The 7,319-nt window shown below is 36.7% G+C and overlaps 1 long non-coding RNA gene across 1 annotated transcript; it reads left to right on the top strand.

Moving 5' to 3' along the window:
* Nucleotides 1-342: 342 nt before the first annotated feature.
* Nucleotides 343-6,660, top strand: LOC137856597 (uncharacterized). Its single transcript, XR_011096615.1, has 3 exons — nucleotides 343-676; nucleotides 4,559-4,616; nucleotides 6,069-6,660. It is a non-coding gene; the product is annotated as an uncharacterized lncRNA (long non-coding RNA).
* Nucleotides 6,661-7,319: the final 659 nt, after the last annotated feature.

Here is a 7,319-nt window from a genome sequence, read left to right as displayed (position 1 = left end):
CAAAAAGGTGAAGCCACGCCTTCATTCATGAAGGAATTCAAAATTCACAAGGTGAGAACTCACATCTCCTGCTGCCAAATAATGATTCAAGGACTCATCTGGACTGAAAAAAAAAAAAAAAAAAAAAAAAAAAAAGTTGATTTTGGTGTACACCCTACCAACAGCCAATGTATTTTACACAGTGCCTGGTTAATGTAAAATAGGCCAAGGAAGAGACACGTTTCAGGTCTCTCCTCTCCTACATCTACTTAGCAGAGAAAGCAAACATGCAAATTCTCCCTAGCCTAGCAATTGTTGAGGTCTCTTTTGCAGAATAAAACAGTAACAGAAAATAGAGAGCACACAGGATAAAGTACTGATGTTAGGACATTCCTCAGACAGAAGAAAGAACCCTATTCTAGGTTTTTCATTTACTTAGCCATTGCTTTATTTCTGTATGAAAAAGTCACTAGAAAGAACCAGATGAGAATAGTTCTTCCACAGCTTTTGACACTGATCCTCGGCCTCTTTGCACATATTTAATACAGCAGTGAAATGCAAATCTTCAGTGAGGCAGCTGACAACCTCACGGATGGCTGTTACAGCTATAAAATGGGATTGGGGCCAAAGTGTGATGTGATCTTGCAACTGTAGCCAGCAGGACGGTGCCCCATGGAGTGTTAGCTTCCGAAAGCAGGTTAGAGAAGCCTAAATCTGTTTTTACTTACAATGGGAGCCTATTTGTTTACTTTCTTCCCATTCATCTTTTACTTCTTCCTAGATCCTCATATACTAAGGAGGCCTAAATGTGGCCATACTGTTTTTGTATTATTTTGCAGATCCTGGTGTTTCTTAGAAGATGCTTCATTAGAATGTGTTACTAGGTTTGAATAATCTTAACTTTAAACATTTAACTCAGGATCATTTTTAATTTTTAGAAACAAAAATAAGACTAAATTGTCCAGAGATGACAAAGGTCCAGATTGTGCCTTTTGTATGGATTTGTGGCATATTCTCAGCCTTAAAAGCAAACAAACAGAAATTAGCAGACTGTAAGTTTGTGTCAATTTGTGGCTCACTCCATCTGCATTATTAGCTAGGCTTCTTATATCTATATAAATAAATCCTAATTGTCAATCAAAAAAATCTGTACTGTAATGTTCATCCAACTGGTCATCCTTGCTCCCTGAAATCCAGAACTCGTGTAACATTCAGGTCACTTCAGTTTTCCTGAGAAATTTCCAGTTGCTGTGACTCATAACACCACCTACTGGACAATTATGACCTAAATGTCACTAAAAATGCTTTTAGTCTGTGCATTGGCCTGTGTACACTGGTAATAAATTCATATCTGCTTTGGTCACAAACTAACATCAGTTATGTTAGCTACGTTCACATTGGTGATGTTATGATCATTTATGTCTTAGTCAGTAAATAATAGAATAATGATTCATTTCTGATATTTTAAAAGATCAGCAGCCTGATGCTCTTTTAGCTAAGCTCTGTGTCTTAATGTATGATTTATTCCCACCAGTTAAGAGCATGGCATCTCCTTATTTCAGTCATTTAGGAAGTACTTAGGAGAAAAAGATGGCTTGTTTTAGCCTTTTGGGAAATACCATCTTGTTGTGAACAAAAAAAGGCAACGGTGTTAGTATGGGATAATCATAGTTACTTACTCTATGCACTTACTCAGCTTGTTATAACATCTTGATGTGGCTGCATAATATAAGGCATATTCAACATGCATCAGAGAGCCAAGAGGAGGAATTGCAGAAGATGTTAATCATTTTTGCCAGAAGTACTATATACCAACATTGCACCATCTGGGAAGTAGGGCCTACTTTTAAAAGCACACAAGTACATTATGATGCAAAAGATTATTACACCAGTTATTACATCCTTCATATGGTACAATAACACCTTTCCCAGATATCCAGACTGAACCAGTCAATTTGCTCTTTACCCTCCTGAAAAAAATTCATTTACTTGGGAAAACCCTGTTGAATAAAGATCGATAGCTAGTAAGTGCTATCAAAGCTCAACATATTATTCACTTCTTCTACATTACATACTTTATACACTCTGGGATCACATGGGTACTTGTGGAGATTTCTCTGACATTGATTAGGAGTATAGTCACTGCACTTCCTCCAGCAAATAGCTAGATTTTGCTCAATCAGATTAGACAGAAAATAACATTAGGGGGACTTAATCTTCTTTACCTTGCTCGACCAATTATTGTGATAATCTGAGCACTTTTTAAAAAAGTAGTGAGATGTCATTACAAGTGCTACTAGATTTCAACACATTTTGTGCGATGCAGTAAGTCATCACCTTATCCTTAATATACACAGTACTGTTGCTTGTGAGGCACAACAGTTCTTTCCTAGACTACATGCTGAAGCATTAGGGTTCAATGATTCGCAGAGGTACATAAGAGTGATCTGTTGCTTTTAATGTGCTTTAGTAAGTATTAAAGAATTACATTTTAAAAAAGCCTACCGCAGGAAAATATATAAGTATCATATTTCCTAAGTGACACTGAGAACTTTATTCTCCCGTCACCTATAATTAAAAAGTCAGATAGACATATACCTTTGCTTTTGAATGTAGAATAACAATGAAAGATAATAAATGTCTTGATCTTCATTTTCAGAAATCCTCATTTTGGACAATTAATTTTTCAGATGTCTGTATCTAAGTCACTATGGAGAAAACTTTGAAAGGTGACGAATAAGTGCATTGTCAGACCTTCAGTAGTAATGGAGGGGAAATTAGTCAAATAAAAATGATAGACTGCTCTTTTTAAACATGTAGAAAAGGTATTTGTTTCAGTCATAAAATAAAAACAAAGTCTGTATATTCAAGACTTGAATCTAAATGGAAATAAGGTTAGTCACAGTTTGGCCAGAAGTTACCTGTATTTTTTTTCTTGATGCAAAAGATCTTCCTTTTTCCTCTTGGCAACATTCAGAGTATTGTAGGCCTAACATTTATGGCAAAGAGTTATGTTTATTGCTTAGGATGAATAACATACTTTAGATAAAGACATGCAATTCTCTAATTCTAATACCTTTGGCTATGTTCCAGGAATTAATTATGTTAACTTCAAGGCTAATTTTGAAAATTTCCATGAAATCTTAATTAAATCTTTAGAAAATTCCACAAAATACACCTTTCATTTCTTTCTTTCTTTTTTATTTTTTTATTTTTTTCCTAATAAATGCTGTTGACAAATCTCAAGAAATCCAGAAGTTTTTCTGTATGGGTACTTGAAAGGAATTTTTAATAACAAAAACTATAGAATTCTTTTCATATCTCTAAAGCAATCAAATAGAACAAATTAATGGAATAACTTCAGAGTATGTATTACTCACTGGGTGATACAGTACCAGACAGTCCATGGCTCCTAAAATAATTATCAAGCTTTTATTATGTTATTACCACCAACTGCACTGGTAAACATATCACGTGATTTAAGAAAAAAAAAAACGTGGAGTAAAGCAGAAAATGTTGGATAATGTTAGAAGTATGTGTACTCTAGGTTGAAGTCTTGTTTCATTTAGGTCAAAGACAAAAGATCTTGCTGATTTCAGTAGTCTTAGTCAGGCCTTAGAAATATTTTGCTAAAGTCACTCTGCCTGATAAAGCTTCAGGTTTATTTTTAGTCATACTGTAGAATCAGTAATTAGAGCAAGGCAGTGATAAGTTCTTGTTCTGATACTCTCAATGACATTCCCATCTGTACATACTCACCTGGGCAGACTGCACAACTTCAGAGAGCATGTTCTCAGAAAATAAGCCTTTTTTCTTGAAAGTTACCTTCCTAAGAGGTGACATGGTCTTAGTATTGCAGAGCCATCCTGAGCTGCACTGTTACAGCATTTCAGCAGTGACATACTGGGCATAAGCACTGATCATCTTCGGTGTCAGTTATTCAAATACATAGACTAGTAACTTATGTAAAATAGGATAACAGAATCAGGAGCTGGATGTGAATATGTTCATTTAAACTCAATGTAGTTACTGTTCATGTCTTGTTGGTGGAACTAGATATTTCTGTATTTCTAACACCAGCACTTATACACTCATCGAAGAAACCCACTCAGAGGAGGGAAAAGGCACCACTTCAATTTCTATAAAGCCTTATTCTAACACTTAGACTTTTGACTACGTGTGAAAAAATTATTTTCTCTCATCAAAGCATTTCACTTACCACAAGATGGCACTGTTTTTTATTTCTTTATTTTCAGCTAGTACTGTCCACAGTCCTCTTGTGTTTCATCACATTATCTATAAAGAGGAAATGATCAGATCTCATTAGTATTTAACACACATTTATTTCATATATATGTTTATTTAGACCACCTGTTTTCTTTATACTAGATTTTAAAAATGTGGGATAGTGGCCTGCAGTGTTCTTTGCTTAAAAACATTTTTTATTTTTTTTCAGACCATAACATTTTTCACAGCCCACCACTTCACTTTTGAATTTTTAGATTCGGCTTACTTTTGGTCCACTAACTAAAAATTTGGTTCAGATGTGAGACTAATCCAGATAATCTTCTTAATTCAGAAACCTTGGTAAGGATTTGGATGGACAGGATCTGAGTTTTGAATTCATAGAGAATAAGGTAGGTGCCACAAAAATTTCTGGACAGCATTTCACACAGTTCTACTATAATAATGCCTCTTCCATTGTATATCTGAATATAGCTTATATTAAATAAACCTATAATGTTATTGAGCAGATGTTACTAAAGATTCCTCTAACGGACTTGTAATGCCTGCAAGGACAGGTGAAATTACAGAAAAACATATTTATGTAAATAAAAAAAAACTTCCAGTAGCTGAAATAGGAAATAGCAAAAACTGTGTTTTACATTAATATGCATTCAAAATGTTTCCAGTTATTCTATTTATCTGAATTTGTCACGATTTTGTAAGCATTGGACACCTGCAAATAAGTTATCCTGGGACATGCTTTCTGCAGAATTCAGACCCTAACAAAGCTTACTAAATAACTGTTCTTTGAGTGAAAAAGTTGGTTTTGTGCTTCTGTTAAGAATCTGAAGTAGTGACTTGCTATAAGCAGTGAAGACACCTCCTTCTACAGTAACCCCAGAAAGCATCCAGTGTTTGCTTTCTCTCTTGTGAAAGAACATCTGTTGTGAGTGGTATGAGCTATCTTCTGGGTCTGACCCACCTCTAGTTACTCTTTTAATAACCCAAGTCAGTATGCACAGTAAGTAGGACATGCATGGGTCTCCTTTCCACATAATGGATAGGCAGCAGTAACCTTGCATCTGCTCTTGTGTTAGTCTGTCACTCACAATCAGGGGTTACTTGATGCCTAAAATAATTCCTCCCCTGACAACTAATTCATCTGGGAAGAAAAAGGACTCCATCCAGATGGTGGGAATCTCACAGGCTTCTACTTCATTTTTTTAATTATTTTTTTTAATGGCAAAGTCTTTTTTTTTTTTTTTTTTTTTTTTAATAGACACTCTGTAAGTTATATAACGTTCTTGGAGCTGTCGTGTTATTATCAGCCTTTAAATATATATTAGGCATTCAGAAAATAAGTCCTTCCTTGACCTGGTAGAATACTTCTCTAAAAATTTGGGCTGCTAAAACCCTTTACAAAAATTAAGCCCTAATACCAAACATTATACCTTTATCTAGATGTACAAATTCAAGACAGAGAAGGGTGGTATAGTGTGGAAAGACAAACATTTTTTCACTTAATGCAGTGTCATTTTGCTGAGGTTTTTGATGTGTGCCACCATCTGCAGACTGCTTGGTGGACCATATGCAAAGTAGTGATTTTAGTCCAGCATTTAGCAGGTATCTTTACAATAAAACACACCACTCTTGGAAATACAGAATAACTGCAATTTGTAACTGAGGAAAGGAAGACATAATATTTGTGAAAAGATGCCTAATTTCTCCACCTAAAGAACTAGGCTTAGCAAATCATTCTTCAAGAAACATCTGCTATGCCTGTTCAGAAAGCTTACACAGTCTCACCCTGCAAGGGGGGTATGTCAGTGTAATTGATTTTCTTTTGTTCTGTTCTGTTCTAGAGGTAGAAGACCAGATCAGCCAGCATGACAGTTACAATACTGTTTTTCATAAATTGAAGTTTCTATCCTGGAGAGGATCAGACTCTCCTAAGAAACTCGACTATTGTGACTTTTGAAAAATGAGCTTCTTGACCCTGTGATTGGAGAAAGAACTTGGAGAAAGATTCAAAAGCTCAGAGGTCAAAAGGCAAAAAAAAAAAAAAAGGTATCTACATTTGCCATTGAAAAGCTGTATTTGGGGAAGAAATGTATTAGCTGCATATCTGAGGCTGGAAATACTGGTATGATGTATCAACCTGCTTCCTCTTGAGAGCAAGAAGCATATAAACAGTGATCATATAACACTGATCTGTATTAGTAGGAATACTAAGTACCTCGCTTTTGTCAATGAAATCAACATAAATTAACACTGGGCAGGAGTTGGATTTTTATTTCCATTCAGTCCTTCAGCATAGTGCAACATGAAACGCCACAAAAAAAAAAAAAAAAAAAAAAAAAAAAAAAAAAAGGCTTTCTACCTTTCTATATTTCTGAAAATAAGCACCAGCTTTCAGCGACAGGCCTGCACAAGCCAGGAGCCCAGGCCTTCCAGCCCATGAGCCCAGGTCTATCAACCCATGCCCACCTGCCCCACCATGCAGCTAACTCAGTCTGTCTGTGTGCCTTGTCCCAGCCTCGGGACTGATGGACATTCCATCAGATGGGCCCAAGCCCCAAAAGCTTGTGTGGCTTTTTGCCTTGCTGTGATCAGCACCAAAGTCGATCCCCTCTGAGTTTTTGCAGCTTTGTGGCAAGTCCAAAGCTGACTGTGTTGCCACTGGGTAACCCTTACAGTTCTGTGATGAGCAAATGTGTGTAATGATAGACCAATAGCAATGATCTTGTGGTGAAATCACTTACAATGCTAATGACACCATCCTTAACTCTTTACTGAGTTCCTTTTTGATGGATAGTGATCGGAGGGGTGTAGGCTACAGTTTGAGAACATGGCTGCGTGTTTCCTGCCCACCCCTGGGTGCGCAGGCCCTTCAGCCAAGCTGGTGGTGCCTCAGGGAAAAAGTGTTTAAGAAAGGGCAAAAACACTAAAGAGACAGAGAAAGGGGGAGAAAATAGAAACAACAGGACAAAGGACAAAGTCAGAGAAGGAGGAGGAGAAGGAAGGGCTCCATGACAGAGCACAGGCCTGCAGCCCATGGAGAGGCCTATGGTGGAGCCATGGAAAAGCCATGAGGAGGAAGGAGCGGTGGAGAG

Source organism: Anas acuta, chromosome 5, assembly GCF_963932015.1.
Source record: "Anas acuta chromosome 5, bAnaAcu1.1, whole genome shotgun sequence".
Classification (NCBI taxonomy): Eukaryota; Metazoa; Chordata; class Aves; order Anseriformes; family Anatidae; genus Anas; species Anas acuta.
Note: the sequence above shows the minus strand (reverse complement) of the source record. Positions and strands in the feature narration are given on the sequence as shown.